This window comes from Podarcis tiliguerta (genome assembly GCF_965153285.1).
Source record: "Podarcis tiliguerta genome assembly, chromosome: 11".
Taxonomy (NCBI): Eukaryota; Metazoa; Chordata; class Lepidosauria; order Squamata; family Lacertidae; genus Podarcis; species Podarcis tiliguerta.
The window spans coordinates 36120702-36140592 of NC_139544.1; the positions used below are offsets into that span (position 1 = coordinate 36120702).

General features: G+C 41.3%; 1 protein-coding gene across 5 annotated transcripts in view; it reads right to left on the reverse strand.

Moving 5' to 3' along the window:
• The window catches only part of LHFPL2 (LHFPL tetraspan subfamily member 2), a 115427-nt gene that overhangs the window by 46495 nt on the left and 49041 nt on the right, over positions 1–19891 (reverse strand). For 3 of the 5 annotated variants that reach the window (XM_083404375.1, XM_083404378.1, XM_083404379.1), the window contains exon 2: positions 13922–13977. The gene's annotated coding sequence lies outside the window, so the exon portion shown is untranslated. Of the gene's footprint in view, positions 1–13377; positions 13398–13921; positions 13978–14224; positions 14248–19891 lie in introns of those variants that run through there. The other 2 variants (XM_083404376.1, XM_083404377.1) reach the window with 2 other exon arrangements.

Genomic DNA, 19891 nt, shown 5'->3' on the forward strand with positions numbered 1-19891 from the left:
AACATGGTAAACCACAGTTCAAGCAAACTAGCTATGGTTTGCAAACTAACCATGATCCCTGGTCTGGCTGTAACACTAAGTAGGGATTGCAGTTTGTTGTTCTTGCTTGTACTGGGAATGGAGTGAAGTAGGAGCCGTTCGTGGTAATCATTAACTACAGTTTACCATGATGTGTGAACACTACCAGCACATACTTATTAATGTTTTTATACCTTTATACCTATCTGCATAATTCTACTCATGTTGCCAAAGTTCAATTTACTTCTCTTATGCTACTTAATGCAAGGGAGAGGAAAGGAATATTGTGTCACACTGAAGCCCCTTTTCCTGATCACTGGGGGTTCCAGTCTGCCATCCTTAAAGCTCCTGAGATCCATTTGCTTTCAAACCTATTTTCAGCAATGCAATAGAAAGAAACTTTCCCTATAAGGGGGGAGAGAGAGGGAGAGGGAGAGGGAGAGGGAGAGATGTAAACCAAAGAGCTGAATTCTGCATCTCATTCAGGGGATTGCCCCTCCCTGCACTTGCAGAGAATATACACCTCCTTGGGCCCTTCATAGAAGGGAAGTTAATGGTTCCAACACAGAACTGATCTATACATTCTAAGAAGAATTACATGGTACAGCTTTACGGGAACTATACCACTTAAGAATGCAGGTAGCAAAAGTCATGACTGAACATTATCCAATGTAAACAATTCTCTGACTGAGGAAAACTCATATGCGAACAGAAAGGTTTCTCGCTGTAAGAGCTTTACAAGCACCCTGACCCTTCAATAAGCTGCCCCATCACTGAAAGAGCTGAAAGGCTTTCCTCTTCTGTCTGCTTTAAGTGCCACCTTAAAGGATATGTACAATATGAAACAGCAGGTATAAGAAACACGGTTAAGTATTAGCAAGGAGTATTGCAAATAAGTCTAGAGCAATTCTGGAAAACAGAATGAGAGAAAACCTGCTCCAGCTCCTTCCCTGGAGGAAAACTAGCTTTTCATGGTGGTCAGTCTGCTGAACAGAGGTTCCTGGTTGGGAGAAGCAGAAGACTCTGAGCTGCTTTGCCTCCAAGCATCATGAATCATGAGCACTTTAAGTCCACACTTGGAGGAAAGGCTGGGTTAGGGATGGGGATTGCTACTGCTCTCTTGAGCACTCCACCATTCCAGTGCTTCTTTCAGTGAAGCAGATGCAATGCAGCTTCTATTGTTGCTGCTGCTGCTTCCTCCCACCTGCCCATAGGAGAAAATGAATCACTTAGAACAGGGATGTCCAACCAGTAGATCCCCAGCAGATCCTGGTAGATCACAGGATCCTTATCATGTACAAAAAGTTATGTGGAAAAAACTCAAAAACCCCGTGCAATCCTCCCCCAAAAAGCTCAACAATTCTGGGCAATCCACCCACCCCATGCACGCTCCTCCTCCGTCCAATGACAATGGGTAGATCACTGCCAGTTTTTTTTTATACTGGGAGTAGATCACAGTCTCTTAGGAGTTGGATATGCCTGACTTAGAACCACTCAGCTGTCCTTTAAAATGGAGCTGTGCCTCCCACCTGTGGCCAGCAGGATTCTTTAATTCTACCCACTCGTCCCCCAAAATGGAAGGGAAGAGGACGACAATATGAAGATCTGGTTCTATAAATGTGGTCCCTGTACCGTGTGCCACTACAGAACAAACCCACTTTTTTTTGCATTCCTTATTAATTATCTGGAAACTGTCTCCCACATTCAATTCAAATGCTCACATCACCCATTTTCATTCTGACAAACTTAAGAAAACATTTGTGCACAAAATGAAATGTAATAACCATCGCTCTGTGCCATTAAAGCAATCCTTGATTGCTAAGCTAGCATGATGTAGTGGTGAGCACCAGACTAGGACCTGGGAGACATGGTTATTCGTGGTCCTCACTCAACCATGAAGCTCATTGGGTGACCTTGGGCCAATCATAGCCTCTAAGCCTAACCTTCCTCACAGGGCTGTTGCCAGGATAAAATGGAGAGGACTATGTATGCCACCTTGAGTTCCCTGGAAGAAAGGTAATATAAATGTAATTTTTAAAAAAAACATTTTGGTGCTGGAATACTGCTTTCAGCATATTTTTATTATGAAAAATGGCACATTTAATTTCTAAATTTATACAGTTATAAATTGTTGGGGGTTTTTTTATTCTAAGAAGTCTATACCCAATACCCAAAATTAGTTTCAGAGCCACCAGCCTTACCAACCAATTGGCTGTGGAGCATGGGGCCGAGAGAAAAGCACATTTAGCTAAAGGAAAGCACAATGTCTCTTGGTACAGCCTCAAAGACAGATCTTTGTGGGCAAGATATCTAGCAAAATGTTAGAAAAGAGTATTACAAAATAATCCCAAATTCTCACAAGAGATTTTAGAACCAGTCTGCTAAGCTACAGGCTTTCTGTTTTTATGGCACAAAGATGATGATTAAACACAAGACTAAAGAGTAGCATCTCCAAAAGTTAATTAATATTTGAGCTCCTTAATCCTACACTAATTAGACAGTAATCCAAGTAAAGAATCAGATTTAATATTAAAACATGTGTAGATAGGAAACTACTCTGCAATAAATTTCCCTTCCTTTAGATTAGAATGTGCAGTCCTAAAGACTATGTCAATTATTTCAGGATGTCCTCCCCCATCATCTTCCTCTAGAAACTCCAAAATGAATTCTAAAAAATTAATAAATGGACACTGGATAATATCCACAGCCATTTACAATATTTTCTTATCTAAATAGATTTCTGTTAAAGAGGGAAGATATATCAATGATGACTTAGGTAGCTATGTATTTATCCCTTCACAGCCCTGCATCCCCCCCCCCCAAAAAAAGCCCCAAATAATTTTAAGTTATGCAATTTATCACACCTTTCCCATGTCAATGTTTTCATGCTGTAATTTACAACCTTCAAAAACTCTATAAAAGAAATCAAAATACTTCTACAATCATAAGAAATTAAACTTAAACATTATAACATTTGAGTGATCATTTTAGTGTATTTTATAGAAGGTGTCAGGTTTAGAAGAGGAGTATAATATCTTGTAAATACCTTTGTTTCATGAATGGAATATCACTACATTTTACACATTCTATGGAATATACTACAGCAAGGTTTCCCCAACATTTTGGAGCCCGAGTGCATATTTGGAAATCGAAGAAAATGTGTTGGGCATCACAAAATACACATTTCACAGAAGTGACGCTGATGGTGCCCAGTACCCCGTCCTCGAAACAAAAAGCACAACAAGAACAAAAACAGCCTTCACTTTTTAAAAAATGGGTAGGGCAGAGATCTTGGTGGGCAGAGGGGTTCTAATAGCAGCAGCCCATGGGCACTATGTTCGGGGGTTCCACAAACACATCAGCTTTCACACTAGGCATTTAGTTTGGAATCACTATGCCTTCCTCACACTCAGGTTACAGAGATCCAACCTTTTGCAATCCTCCTTTGTTTTCTTTTTCTTTTTCTTTGTTTTTTCTTTTTCTATTTTCCTTATTCCTGCAGAAAGCCCAAGCTTTTAGAGGATGGAAGAGTCATGCAAACTTCAAAGATGTATATGTATTAGCCTTACAATTTCAAGTTTAAAAAAATGAAAGTAGAGGCGCTTGTTTTATGTGTGTAATGGTAGATCCGACAGGAGAACCTATCATGTTATAACCTTTGCAAAGTGAACACCATGTAATCATCTCATTTTAAAAATCTGTCTCTTAATTGCCACTCAACTGATAACCTGGAGCATATAAAAACCATAGGGCTTGGGCCAGGAAGTGGGGAGCTTCAATGCAGGCCCACACTGCTGCATAACTGGCCAGACTGAGATCTACTCTGCTGCTACCCCTGGGGTCTCTGCAGCTGGAAGGAGGGATTCTGGCATCTGTCTGGTATTGTTCCCTGGTGAGGAGGGAAGGGTTGTTGGTTGTGTGGTTAGTGTTCTGTGTTAAGGTTGTTTATTGTCTGCCTGTCTACCCTTATGCAAAGAGGGCCTGGTATTATTGTATTTATTGTTTGCCGGTTTATCCTTGTGCAAAGGAGGAATTGTTTGAACATCTTGAACAGCTGAACTTCGGGTTTGAGCTGACTCGGCAGCGGATGGGCAACTGAAGCAATTCCAGGAGCAGAGAATGAATGAAGAAGAAGAGCAAGGGAGAAGGAAAACCTGGGCCTGTAAACAAGGGAGCGGCTGGTCCCAGTGCAGATCCTCCTCTTGAGGGGGCACAAGCTAAGCAAGAGAATTCGGGAAGAAGTAATGGCAATGTCTTCAGAGTCTGAAGAAATGGAAGAAGCAACTAAAAAGACAGAGGAACTTAGGACTCTTAAAAGCCTATCATAGAGAAAGTGGTAACAGACCAATATGCTACTTTAAGGATCACATTTTTTTTTTCTTAGTAAAGGATGGGCTTGCATTGATAACTGGCAGAACACAGGGGAAGGGGAAGAGGATCCGGCGAGGGGTGTGGCCACTATTGGTACACACCAGGACAAGCTGAAGATAGGGAATGGGAGGTTAGGGCTTTAGGAGGTACTCACAGGACGTTAGAGGACATGGCAGGGGAATCCAACTGTTCAGGGGAGCCAGGAGAAGGTGACACATCACCAGAAGCAGAGGTACCCCCATCTCTGCAGACACAGTGGGCTCTGAGGCATTGGTAACAGGAAGTGCACTCAAGGAGACAGACAGGCAAGGGAACACAGACCAGCTCACTAGTGGACCAGGTGGAGATCATGGGGCTCATTAGGTCTAGTAGGAGGTTTTTGGCCTCTCAGCTGGGTAGTTGAGGATCACATGTTTTGATAAGTGGAGAGGCTCCACTGGAGCAAACTCAGGTGCAGCGATCAAGATGGGAAGCAAGGCAGAGACTCTGTGTCTGCTCAAGTTTCTCCGTTAATGGACCATGGCCTGGCTGCTTTGGGAGCTCCATTGGACTGTGACTTCAGGACTGACCTCAGGTGTTCCAACCCTGGATCTTCTGCAGAGGCAGAAACCTGACCTTGCAGATTGACTTTGGAGCTTGCTTGGTCTGATTGCTCTTGATAGAAAGAAGGTGGTGGTTAGTTTCGTTTTTTGAAAAATGTTATGTAGCATATGTATTTCTTGCCATCTCATGAATGTGAAATAAATGATGAGTTATTGGGGGGCAATGGTGAACCACCCTGAAATCTATGGATGAAAGGCAGTATACAAGTTTAATAATAATAAATAAAAATGTATTGGAAGCAAGAGTAATTTGACAATGGAACTATTTATCTAGGGGCAGTGCTGGGTTCATCCTTGCTGGAAATCTTAAGCAAAGCCTAGTCAGCCATTAGTGGAGATGCTCAGGATTTCCTACATCAAGCAGGGGATTGCGCTGAATGACGCACCCTGTATTTCAATGGAATGAAAACACTTGATGTGAAATAAATAGCAAGGCTCGCTCAGAATTTTTCTTTCAAATGGCTTCCCCAGGGAAATCGAACCTTCCCCTTCCACATGCACAGCAGCTATGTCATTGCCACTGGTATGGAAAGAACATACAGAAGAAGTGTCATGTCCAAAACAGCGGAAAGTCAATTGCAATTCCATGATTTTATGGGGGCTATTTGGAAGGAGCACTGAAGATAGTTTTCGGGATATAAAATCATAATGCCAGACTTAAAAAAAAACCCCACACACTTATTTTTCGAAAAGTGAAAAATAGGTTCAAAAGTAATCAATTGGGTATGATTAAATTTCTAACAACTTCTTCAATGTTTCAATACCTTCCCCAGTATAAATGCAGCCAATACGAATGCAGCTGGGGACCTTTGGAGGATGTCCTCTTGGGTTTCATTATACAAGGGCAATGGAAAGCAGAGTGCAGGCAGACATGCACTCTGGAAGGCATCCAAAATGTTCAAGAGATCATTAGCACAACTCCCTTCTTTGTGTGCCTCCTCCACAAGAGGTCTGGGGGATGACAACATGAGAGCGGGCCTTTTCTGCAGTGGCTCCCCGCTTGTAGAATGTTCTCCCCAGGGAGGCTTGCCTCTGGCACCTTTGTTACATATCTTTGACCACCAGGTCAAAACATTTCTCTCCCCCCAAGTCCTTTGACTAATTAAAGAAGCTATGGCCTTTTGACCTGAGCAGGGGTATTGTTTTTGTTTGTTTCTATGCGATTTTTAAAAATGTTTTTGTATTGTGACCCTCAGATGAAGGGCAGTATACACATTTAATAAATAAAAATATGTTTGAGTTACACCTAGGCTATAATCAAATCTCATTCTATTAAAACTATTTTAAAAACAACATTGATAATGCTTCATTTACTAACAGCCCGTGCAAAACAAGACATTGCAAGGTAAACAAATACAAAGAATGGATAGCAAGTGCAAGGATAGCGAAAAAAGCAAGCATCAAGTGTTGCAATGTTTTGCAGAGTCTTAAGAGGGCGACTGATAATTGTATAAAACAAATAGAAATTAAAAAGTTAGGGGCTTTTATGTTTTAAGACTGCTTGCCTTCATACAGTGAGAAGACCTGAATATAAATGCAGCTGGTGTTCCTTGTGTTGAGGGAGGAGTTATTGTACTTTGTCTTGATTTGCTATGGGAAGCAGCAGGCTTCCAGCTGTACAAATGGCACTCTGGCTGCTCTCCACATAAACATTTCCACCTGGCCTCAAATGGAGTGAGGAGGGGGTGGGAAATGATGTAATTTCCAAAGCACTAGCAGAGTCAAAGCCAGGCAACCCATCAATCAGACCTCTGCAAGCCCATACACAAGACCTCTCAAATTACCACTTCACACCAAGAACCTGCTGAAAACCGTCCCCTTTTAACATCTGCTAATCAGATTGCTTCTTAGGAGCCTGGGACAATTAAACCTGTTATTGCAGGGAGCAATGTGGAAAGAAGGGGGATGTCACATGTCTACAGCTGGGCATTTGGAAAAACAGATGGACTGTATCTGAAGCAATGACTCTCTTTGAAATCCAATTATTAAACAGTGAGAATGAGGCCTTAATGGAGCTGGCTGAAAAGTATGAGCCTGGTGCTACTCATCAGCAGCTCCTGTGGCACAGTCACCTGGAACAAGCGTAAAGACTTGAAACTCTGGCCAGTGCCGTTAACAGCTGAGAGAAAATCAATGGTGGCAGCAACAACAGAGTATTTTCTTCTTAGTATGGTGGGTCAGTCTAATAAAATCAAAAACTGACACTCGCATTGTTGAAAATTCCACTGGCCAGCTCACAAGAATCTGAGCATTTTCTAAGAAACCCAGTCTGTACATAATATAGAAGCCTCCAAGAAGACTGACTTTTCCATGAGCCATCTAGTAGCAGAAAGGACCCCATCCACAGCCTGTAATGTGCTCTCATTTGCAGCTGTGTGACATCAGACATCGGCACTTAAATAACAAAGATCTATTGGTGGAGGGGGTGGAATCCAAAATTTATACATGCCTTTCAACAGGCTACATTTACAATGATGTAGAACTGTATATAAAACTAGGGATGGCGCAAACAACCTGACCTAATTCACACTTCCCAAATTAATGCACAGATTGGAATGTAATCATCCTTCAAATCCCACACTTTTCCGAGTTTTACAATAAAGTTGTCAACTCAAAAGAAGTACCCAAATGCATAAACATTGTTGTTGGGGTTTTTTGTGGGGATAGAGTACTTTAGAAATCCATGCAATGATATAAAATACAAATTTTAATATTTATTTATAAAATACTTAAGCATCAAGGTAACTTATTTACATTTTTAATATCATGCAATTCCCCCCATAAGTTGCAATAAATAGTGAAATGGGATAGAACCGACTTCTGAATAAACATGCAAAACTGACACAGATCAGAAATAGACTGGTCTGTCCATCCTTAAGTAAAACACCCATGCAGGAGAACAATATAGAAACTGTGCAGCTTCTAAGCAATAAGGCAATGTGTGCCTATGAGCCTGTATGGAATTTTTTGGCTGCAGAATTCTGGCCTATTTTCATAGAATAGAAGAGTTGGAAGGGACCATGAGGGCCATCTAGTCCAATCCCCTGCAATGCAGAAATCTTTGGCCCAAAGTGGGGCTTAAACCCAAGACCTTGAGATTAAGAGACTGATGCTCTACTCACTGAGTGTATCTGTACAGAATTTGTTTGGTTTCAGCATGAATGAGACAACCAGAGTATTAGTGAACTCCAGCAATTAGAGGCCGATTAAAGTCTCAAGGATCCTGGAGGCATGCAGATTATGTTCTCCCTCTTTCTTTTCCAAGACCTGTGCAACAGATCCTATTTTGGTTAGACAGCTTTTTAATTGTGACTTTTTCTATTTATGTTCATGAGACCCTTCAGACCACAACATTCTTCTTGGTAAATACTGTTGTCAAGCATGCTTGTGAAAGCAAGCAAAATGAGATGCCTATGTGTGTATTTCTTATAACACTATGAATGGCATCCAGTGCTGTTGTTCCACTTGTGGAATGGCTTTTAATCCAGTGGGGAAATCTGTTAACATAGGAGGAGGTGAGGCTACATCCTCTTATTTCCCCTTTCTACTACAGCCCCATTTTAGAGAGTTGGGAGACACTCCAGAACAGCTTGGAAGTGTGCTGGGCCCGGGGGTAACTCGTGAAACGTGGTCCAGAATCCGAAGGTTCTGCTAGGAGTCAGTCCAACAGGGCCGAGGCAGGAAACCAGGCAAGGACAGGTACAGGATCTCAGGCAGGATCTAGCATACAGCAATGTTGCTCCCGCAACCTGGGGCGGGGTCCAACAGCCTTTTATCTTTGTCGGGGTAGCGGCCGGTCCTGATCCCCCGGCGACTCACCTCCCTGTTTCGCCCTAAGGCGAGCACTCCTCCTGTGAGTATTCAGGTCTCTCCTTCTCTCAGACCTTAGTCTCTGCAGCTCGGGAGACGTCGGTGGGTTACTAGACCCAGGGGCCGCCTCAGCCTCCCCTGACCAAACCGGTAGTGGAGCAGCTGTGGTAAGTGATGGCCCAGCTGAAGGCAATGAGGTAATTCCCACACCTGGAGTCAGGGCAGGCTCAGGCCTCTGACTCGGGCCCAGCTGGTGTTTGTTGCAGGGGGACCTGTGCAGACTGGGACTCTTCAGGATCAGGCCCCAGACTTGGTTCAGGTGATGCCTGAGGCAAAGGATCCGGTGCAGAATGAGTCTCCTCTGGTTCCGAGTCCCAGGCCATCACAGAAAGGTGGCGGGGGAGTTGTAGTACAAAGAAAGAATCGGGGAAAGGGGAATCACCCTCCCTCCCTCTGCTAGATCAAAAGCTATGGCACAAGCATTGGATTTCCTCCTATGAAAACACTATCTTTAATAAGTTGAACTTCATTAGTAATGTGCCATGATCAAAATGTCTAGAACTTCAACCATACAGCTCCAAGTTCTGCTTAACAAGGGGGAAGCTCGTTCCTGTCCTCCTGTTGAGGCAGCGACTCCTCCTTCAGTGCTTATATGTCACAGAATGGCACAGAAATGAGGCTGCCCATGGTTCCCTGTATATCTGGCTGTGTGCCTGCACCAGGAAAACCTATTTAAAAAGGGTGTTTGGAGTGCTTCAGGAAAGAATGGGAGCAGAACACTTACTTCACCCAGCATGCTGCTTTAGCAGCTGGAGCAGGAACTTGTGCCACAAAAACCTTGGGTAAGACCAGGTCGCCCCAGCGCTGAAGCAAAATGATTGACAGCTTAATTAAATAAGGGGGATTAAAATGTGGCAATTCACAGGAAGGAAAACCAAAGGCCAGTCACCAGAGGATAGACATTTTAAAAATGTTAAATTTTGAATGGCTGTGTAAAAAAAAATTAAAAAAAATTGCCTCAGCATATGTGTCCCACTTCTCAAGAACCGTTTACATTTATAATGAATTTGACAGCTCCAGGAAGTGACCTGATGTGCATCCAATCTCCAGGAAGAAAAATGCTTAGTTTGATCTTGAAAACCAGTTTGATTTCAATAGTTGTTTTCAACCTCCCAAGTATTGAATTTCCTTTTGTTCTTCACAGCACTGACTTTTCCCAATAAACAAACAAAACAACATTAACTGTGGGAAAGAATGTGCTCTTATTTAGTGAATGTTTTAGGCCTTTAAAAGTGCTTAAACTTTCATGTTCAAATGCATTATTTTTCTGTGTGCACAATCACCGTTTTCCTAAGTCACAGATTTTAAAAAGTGCATACAAAAACTATACTTAACTGCAGAATTCTTAACAGAAAAACCCACATCTTTAAAAGCCTCAGTAAGTAAGGAGAACTTTAAAAAAGGTAAAGGTACCCCTGCCCGTACGGGCCAGTCGTGTCCGACTCTTGGGTTGTGTGCTCATCTCACTTAAGAGGCCGGGGGCCAGCGCTGTCCGCAGACATTTCCGGGTCACGTGGCCAGCGTGACGAACCTGCTCTGGCAAGCCGGCACCAGCGCAGCACATGGAAACGCCGTTTACCTTCCCGCTATAAAGCGGTACCTATTTATCTACTTGCACTTAGGGGTGCTTTCGAACTGCTAGGTGGGCAGGAGCTGGGACCGAAAGATAGGAGCTCACCCCACCGCAGGGATTCGAACCGCCGACCATACGATCGGCAAGTCCTAGGCACTGAGGTTTTACCCACAGCGCCACCCGTGTCCCAAGGAGAACTTTACCTCACACCAAAAAGGCATCAGGTTTAAGCACCAGAGAAACCTCCTTGGGGAGATGAATGGTTAAGTTAAGGGGAGAAGCTGTCTTGAGTTATCTTGTATGAACTGTACCATAACATTTTCCCATCCACAGAATTCTTTGCAACATGCAGAGGTTCCTTGACAGATAAGCAACTGCCCAGAGAACTCTCTGTTATGGGACAGCATGCCAGTGTCAGGAGTGAATGAATGAATTAATGAAGTCAATGGGGAATGAAAATCACTAGTAAGTACAATCAGAAACTAATGAGTATTATTTATGGAGACTCTACTACCTTCAACATGAGAGATAGCATGTTTCTGACTATGAGGACAATGATCAGGAGAGGGATATTCCATTCATGTCCTGCTTCAAGGTTACCCATAGGCATCTGTTTGGTCACTGTGGGAAAGAACATGGTGTAATCCAACAGGGCTCTTCTTAACTTCTTAATGAATTTTCAATATTCCCGGAAAACTTCATCAACTTCATCAAGCTACTTAATGCAGAAGTGATAGTAATAGATGGGAGTACTAGTACTAAATGGGAGTACTAATACTAGATGGAAGGATCTAGTACTTGGTTCCCTCTGAGGGAAAAAATCACTTACCAAACGCAGACTCTTAGGGGTTGGGGAGTGCAAACAAGCAAGGCTCATTTTTTGAAATGTGATAGCTATTTATCTCTCACATGAACAACAAACTAATAAATAACAGACTTCCATAATCTCAACTATCATTTTAGAACAACACTCTTGCCTATCTAGTGGCTATACATCATACCATACTTTTAAAAAGCAAACAAACAAAACAAACTAGATTATTGCACCTTTGTTTTCTTGAATATTATTTCTAAATGTGTTTGACTTTTATATTTTTCACATCACAATTAAATACAGACTTTTTAATTTTAAAAAGTGAGCATTTTTTAAATAAAAAAAACACCTTCCACCCCCCCAAAAGATAGTATTTGTCCATTTATTATCACTCAAGTAATATTCGTGGTTCTGGCTACATAGTGAACTTGTATTTTGTTTTTGTTTTGTTTTTTAAAGAAAGCTACACTGATTTATTGCTGGTAATTAAGCAGTAATTTTCTGCTGGATGCAAGATGCTGATCTCATCTCACACAACACAGCTTGAAATATACTCGGGAGAGACTAGGGTGCTTAAAATATTAGAGTTATAGCCTACAAAAATTGGATAAAGTCCAGTAATGAGATCACCCCTGTTCTGCATTGCTTAGGTCACTCCTTTCCAAATATTGAAATGTTTGTTCTTGAAACATGAGATACGTGGGTTTTTAAAAATATATGTTTTCAAAGAACAGTAAGAATAAGAAACAAGAAATCAACAAACTCCTCTACTGAAATAATAATAAAATGCACATCAGAGGAGGGGAAACAAATAAACAAGTTACAAAAGCCATTATTATGATTTTCCTTCAAAAGAAGAATGTGACTCTAAGCACACCCACTTTGAAGTAATTGGCATTGAAATTAATGTAGTTTACTTCCAAGTAAACATGCGTGGGATCAGAGTGTTAATGTTTTACATTTCTCACTTCCATTTTCAAACAACAATATTGCCAAGAACCCTTCAAACTGTCTAATAATGTTATAAAGACATTGTAATATTAAACAGTCACTTGCTTTCAGGTAATTGTCACTGTGTTATTTTAGAAGAAGAAGAAGAATTTGGATTTGATATCCCGCCTTTCACTCCCTTTAAGGAGTCTCAAAGCGGCTAACATTCTCCTTTCCCTTCCTCCCCCACAACAAACACTCTGTGAGGTGAGTGGGGCTGAGAGACTTCAAGGAAGTGTGACTGGCCCAAGGTCACCCAGCAGCTGCATGTGGAGGAGCGGAGACGCAAACCCGGTTCCCCAGATTACAAGACTACCGCTCTCAACCACTACACCACACTGGCATTTCATTTCCCTCAGAAAGCATTCCTACCACCACCACCAAATGCTGAGCAATTTAGGATTACATTTCACCAGATGAAGTAGGCTGTGGTGCATAAAATCTTATGTCATAATAATTTTTTAGGTCACTTCCAGATTTCAGTGTTTTGTAGGAGAGGCTCAATCACTTCCTGGCAAATTTAAGTTGTGCAATTGAAGTGGATTTGGGACTCACTTTCCCCCAAAAAAGAACCTGATATTTTAGAGGTAGGAAAGAGACAGGAAAGTGTGGAATAACAGTTGTTTAACACAATGTTGTACAGCCTCACCACAAACCAATTCAGATGGATGCTCAAATAAACAGATTGCTTGGAAGAGACGTTAGTATAAAGGCATTGCAAGACTCTTTGTTTGAAATGGGACACAGCTAATAAAATTGCTAATAAAATTGCTACTGATTGTCAGAATAATAAAAGACGGAAAGGGGAGATAACTTAAAATGGAATCCTGGCATATGTGTTTCCAGGGCCAGTATGGTGCGTAAGTCAAGGAGTGTCAGAATACAACTGGGAAGACCCAGCTTCAAATAACCATTCAGACTTGAAGGTCATTGGATGATCTTGAACCAGCCAATATCTCATAGTCTGATCCTAATTCACAAGGTTGTTGTGAGGATAAAATGGGTGGGGGGTGGGGGGAACCCAAAATGTTGCCCTGAATGCTCTTGGAGGAAAAACAGAATAAAAATGTAATTAAAAACAAAAACAAAACAACCAATGAGGTAGCCAGGCAAAACAAGCAACCTATCTAGGTAAATACCTTTTCAAGTAGAGATGAACACCACCCTGCAAAGTCATCATTAAAAGTATAGTAAAAGAGAAAGGTTAGAACAATTGTCAAGAGGAAGAACAACCTCTGTGAAGACCATCTTCAATCTTTTCTGCTGTGTAGAAAACTTCTGAAAGCTTGCCTGGTCAAGCAACTTCAAACTTCACATTTGGATACAAAGTGTTTCCATTAGAATTTTTAAAAATGAACCTAAAACAGAAGAAGAGCCTACTGGATCAGACCAACAGCCCATCTCGTCCAGCATCTTGCTCCCTCAATGGCTGAACAAGTCGCATGTGTCAAGCACAAGAACTTCCCCCCACCCCATGGCTACCAGCACCTGGTAATGGAATGTAGAGGGCAGTTTTCAGTAAAGAAATGTTACGTTCACCATGAGACTTCTATAATGCAAATGTTATCAGTCTAATTTCTACTGCTATCACATAATCTGATGGATTGTTCCTCATTACATCATCCCCCAAGTTACTTGCAGAGCTGTTCAGCACATGAAAAAAGTACGCTCCAGTTTACTCACCTGTTTTGTATTTCTTTTGTTGAAACTCTGCATCCCTTCATAAATGCAGGATATACCTGGGAAAATAATTTAGATGCAATGTAAAAATATAGGTATAGCAGTTAAGAAATCATTCAGCATTTCACGGTGCATGCTCCAAATTTTAAAACATTTCATTAGCAGAACCTGTTTACTTCACTGAAAAATTAACATTCTGGATGTTTCACAGCATGTATGATAACCTAACACATGAAGTGCTAAACTTAGTTCTTCCTTTTGAAGTACTTGATTTCAGTAATGAGATTTTCCAGATGGCTTACATACAGTTAAGATTTAACAGCCAACTCCTGAGCACAAGATCAATCTTAAGAATCCAAGTTGTGCTGTAAGATCACAATGGTTGATTGTACCCATAGTCATGGGGTGTAAAGGAAGGAGCAGCACCAGCTGACACACAGTGGTGTTGGCCCAGAACTATATTTTCTCTGTTAATTCATGTACCGCAAATACTATTGGGCAGTATTCTTTTAAATCATTGCATGAGGGGAATGACTTGTGCAACAGGGCTTTCCACCCTTTCCTCTTCTCTCTATCGACAGATCTAATCCGGAGAGTTGGGAGAACCTCTGTGACAGATGTTGGCATGCACCTGGAAGGAGAGTGTGGTGGTGGTGATGGGAAGAGAGTCCCATTGCCAAAGTGGAAGTTGCTTTACTTACACAAGGAATTACTTAACACTAAGCTGAAGGCAACTGATGTATTTCTTCTAATAGTGATGGCTACTGAAGGCTATTTTAATATCAATATACACATATAAAAGGAAAATACAAACTGTTCTTTGGTTAGACTGAAAATGCATAGGACTGTGGGTTTAGACTATCAGCAATGTAGAGCTATCTTCTTCTTATTCTATTATTATTTTTAAAAAATGAAAGTAAGCAAGTGATACGGAACGGAAAGGTAAACACCTTTGTCTGTCTCCTTAACAAATTCCTCCTTTGCCTTCACACTGTTTGTTTTGCTTCCTACCTCTTACAAAATAAATGAGTTCTGTTGTTATAACACAGCAATCCACATTACAAAACAAGCAAGGAAATCCCACACACCAGACAAAGGTTTACATTAAATAAGCAGCCGTTTGCATGGGCAAATCATTTCACAACTCAGCATATGCCCCATATTGTATTCAGGGGAACAAAAGCAACCCTCAGCTTCCATGTTTATAGGAAACATCTGTCTGAAATTTTTACCTATGTACCTCAGACTAAACATATTCTTTTCAACTACCAGGAGATATGGCAAGGCAACTGGTGTACTTACTTAACAAACAAGGAAATAGCACTGAACTTTCTGTAACCTTTGCAGAACAAAGCAACAATGAAAAATATTATAAAAAGCAATGTAGCATTAAAGAGGCTAATTTGAAAACGCAGTATGAAAGTATTTCATATACAGCATGAGATTTACAGAGAAGTGCAGCAAAAGCTATAGGCAGCTAAATACTATGTCAATACTATGTCAATCACTACTCAAGCTCTCCGTTAAGTCACCAGGAGATTCAAACCAAGGACCAGTGCCAGTGGAACAGCTTTCTGGCAGAGGAAGCTATTGGTCTGGTCTTTCCTGCTCTACAGCCCAGCCCAAATAATGGTAATTATACTGCAGTTCATCAGTGTAGCTGGAACAGCTGGGGAGCTAAGAAGGGTATAGATGTCCTTAGAGAGTTGCTTCCTTCAGCTTTGTTCCTTAGTCTAAGGAACCTGTCACGTAGCAGACGCTTAGCAGATTCCTGTGCATCCCTTTTCCTGAACCTTTTGGACCCCATGAGGCTGCCAGAAGACATAACCCAACCTAGTTCTGGGCAGATCCACAGAATGCAGTGCATATTCAATGCACACTTTAAAGCACATTGTTCCTTCCAAAGAATTATGGGAACTGTCTCCCCTTATACTTCTGAAAATTTCATTAGGCAAGACCATTGGCTAGACTGTCAACATTCAATATCATCTGTTCTTTTATTGGGATATTTGAAGCTTGGGTTTTAGATCACTAAGTAAAAGTTGGAGGTATAAAGTCTCACACTGGCTGACTGCCTCAAGTTACAGATATACACCTTCATATCCACGAGACAACAGAAAAATGGCTAACCTTTAACCACACCAATGTGGCAGTTTTAAATTACATTCAGCTTCTATCATAGCTTCGGTATAACTGCATATACAATGCATTTTTTTTAAAAAAAAATCAATGTTTAAATATATTGGGTACATATTTTAAGAAAAGCCAGGCCTGTTTAGACATTGAGGTGCATGGGACTTGACTCTGGGTGTGTGCTAATTTATTTTTTCCTCTAACTGACCAAGAACTATTATACTTCAAGAGTCAACTCAGATCTCAAGAACAAAAGAAAAATTGAGTTACTGTGAAAAACTGAAGGCCTTTCATTCGTCTCAATTACATGATGTTATGACTAGATTTAACAAACTAAAGCAGCTTACTCTACTTTACCCCTTTGGCATTTCTGCCTCTAGAGAACTGCCCTTGATTTTCATAGCCCTCTGAACAGGGAGATCCACCGCTCACCCAAACAGTTTTTCAAAACAAAACTTGCAAAAATGGCTGCTCTCCAATGCCATGAAGAGAAATTGGAGATGGTTTTTGCCACTGTTTTGAAGGAGTTAACATTGCACTCATTTTTGTAGATGGAGAAATATCCAACCGCAAGGAAAGTGGGAATGTTAACTGTGGTTTAGAGTTCACCACAAAGAACCTTTTCTTTGCTTTTTTAATGTGTTTTTGTCATTCTAGGATCACACTAGAGCAGAGTGTTTAAATGTTGCTACAGTCTATTCAGTATTTTCATAAAAAATTACAGTCTGTTCTTGTAATAAAACAAACAGAATCTTTATAGTTTCATTGGCTCTTTGTCATCAGCTTTAGAAAGGTGGTGAAGATAAATGCCCTTATTCAATAGCTGAGGCAGAGCACTCTGCCAAGCTAAATCTTATTCTCTGAAATGGATTTGTTTGGCCATTTTATCTAGTTAAGACGATGCTGTATAAATGACTAACAGGCTACATGAAGTACTCCAGATGAGGACATGCTATTTTCCTCAGTTTTATTCTTCTCCTATTATTCTATTCTATTGTTCCAGAAAGACTGATAGTTTTTAAAAGAACAGTCAACACATATGCACACAATACAAATGCATATACATGACAAAGGAGGAGAAAAACAGCCTGTTTTGCATTTTTTATTATCTTGGCAAGTTTGTCTTCAAAAGCAAGATTTACTAGGTACCTGTAATCTTACTAGGTACTCATAGCTTGTTGTAGGCTAATTCTACAAGCTCACAAGCTTGTGTCTTTTTTATGAAGTACACCCTTATCTGTGAATACCAGTTGCTGCTACAAACCATAGGAGGGGAGAGTGCTTTGGTGCTCAGTTCCTGCTTGTGGGTTTCGCACAGGCATCTGGTTGGACACTGAGAACAGGATGCTGGACTAGATGGGCCACTGGCTTTATGTTCTTATCCAGCTGAGAACTCAGTGCGTTTACCCAACTCTTATAGAATCAAATGGAAGCTGGATATCTAGGCCTGCCATTTGGGCCATGTGGATTCAACTGTTTTGTTTTCCAAATTCAAGCTTTCTGCATTCCCATATTAAAAGTGAAATGCACCATTATATATCTCGGAGTTACTGCAGAATGTTAAGTCATGTGCAAGTATCACCACAGTGTTAAAACACGACTTTTTCCTATGGGAACATTAGCTCTCTTTTTTAAAAAAAGGAAATTCCGAAGGGCCCCCACACCATGTAGGAAGTTACCCTTGGCTTCCTGGAATTTTCTGCTGAAACTCAAAAGGGGATGTTTTCCTGACCCTAAAATCTTTCTAAAACTAATGAAAGTGCTGTTTTTGATTCTCTGAATTCTTCCTCTTTGTGCATTGCCTGTAGGAAGTAAAAGTAGTTATTGGCTTATTTACAACTTATCTCGAACACTGTCAGGTTAGGCATGATAGTTTAGAAGCACTTGCAAACTTCAGAAGGCCTGCTTCTCAAGTAACAACTGCAAATATCACTAAACCCACTCTCTTCCTTCCATGTGGAAGTTTAGAAGAATTTAGTTTTGCTTTCCATGAAGCCTGGATTGCATATAATTCAGATACTGTAGTTTAAAATGAACTCTGGTTGGTTAAACAAGCAGCTTGTTTGGAAACTGACCAGAGTTTGTTTTACACCATGATCTCTGGTTTATCCATTTATCTAAACAATGGAAAGTTAAATGAAACATGGTCAAAGTCCTCATTCCTCCCATGGGAGAAGAAGGTATGGAACACACATGAACCAAGACTCATGTGCACAAAGCATACAACGATGTTGCTTTTGAATTAATTACCCACCCTTCACTTAAAACTTTCCATATTCGCTACCTGCTTGGGCCACTAAATATGTGGATTTATCAAGCACCTGACTGAAGGGCTGCATTGAATTCGAGGGTTCAGGCTGCAGGCATGTGTGAGGTGGCATTTTAGAATTTACACCCTGCTCTCTCCCTGCAAGTAACCTGCAGCACTTTAGGAAGGAACAATTTTACTAGCCTGAGCCTCATTCTGCTATCTTCTCCATATAGGCAAAGCAAAACAACATTCAAATACTGATTCCAAACCTGCAGTCTGTCCTATATACTGTATTCTTCACTGATTTCATCTTACCACCCCAGATGAAAAGGCAAGTGGATATTAAAAAGTCTGTTATAACTTGTTCAACTATTTATATGCATACTTCATTTATTTTTCATATTTAAATCCCTTCCTTCGTTATGTTCCATGTTATTCTCCCAACAACCATGTATGACCAGTTGGGCTTAAACAGCATAAAGAGCCCAGGATAACCAAAAGTGCTTTACTTAAAGCCAACCAAGAATAAAACCTAGGTCTCCACAAGCCTAGCCTAACAACCAACTCCAGATGTTAATGGCCTACTACTTCCATCATCCCTGACAACTGGTCATGCTGGCTGAGAGCCCAGATGGAAGCTAGAGTCCAACACATCTGAGGACACCATTTTAGCTATCTGTGTTACAGCACACTGGACGTGGGCTGGAGTGCATTACCTCCCATATGATTTTTGCACATGTTTGCCTGAAACAAAGGCCTCTTTTCTGCAGAAGAATCAACAAATTTGTTAAGATTCACTGCGGAACAGGCTTTTTGCTTCTGGCACCATTAACAGGAGCACTCCACAATGCAATTGTTTCTTGCAGTTCCCATATATTATTGGTATTACTTTTTATAAACACACACACAGAGAGAATTGTGAATATGCCAATTAAATACAGACTGTTGAATCCAACTAAAAAAATTAAGAAGCTTTTAGTCTGTCAATCAGGATATACAATACTGAGTGAGGTGGCCTGACTGACAGCAGCCCACCTGAATTTCAGACAGAAGTCATTCCTGTTCCTTTCTGGTTGGGCACAGAGAGGTGGTGGAAGGCATCAGCTCGAGAACCCCCAAGGAAAGAAGGCTCAGAGCCAAGAGACTGGTGCTGGGACAACACTGCGTGGTGAAAGGGAGAAGAGGGGGCAGACTGGGAAGAGAAAGTGTCAGAAACGGAAGAGGTAACAGGGTTTGGTGAGCAGGAGAAGGCTGTAGCAGAGTGCAGAAGCAGGAGGGAGGGTCAAGGGGCTGAGTGTGGAGGCAGGCAGTTGAAGAAGCCAGGGAATTTCCCCCTCTTACTGTGACCAGCTCTCCTCCCCCCTGGTCTCCCAAAATATGCAGAGAAATGAAGAAGGTGGAACAAAGAGAGGCAAGATGCCAGAGCCTTAGGCTGCTAAGGAAGTAACTGGGGAAGAAGCCATGGGCATAGCCAAGGGGGGAGGGGACAGCTGCCCCCATCAATAAAAATCAATACAAATCTGAGCTTCTGCCCCCTCTAACAATAGCCTGCCCCCCCCCAACAAAAACCCTGACTACACCAATGGGGA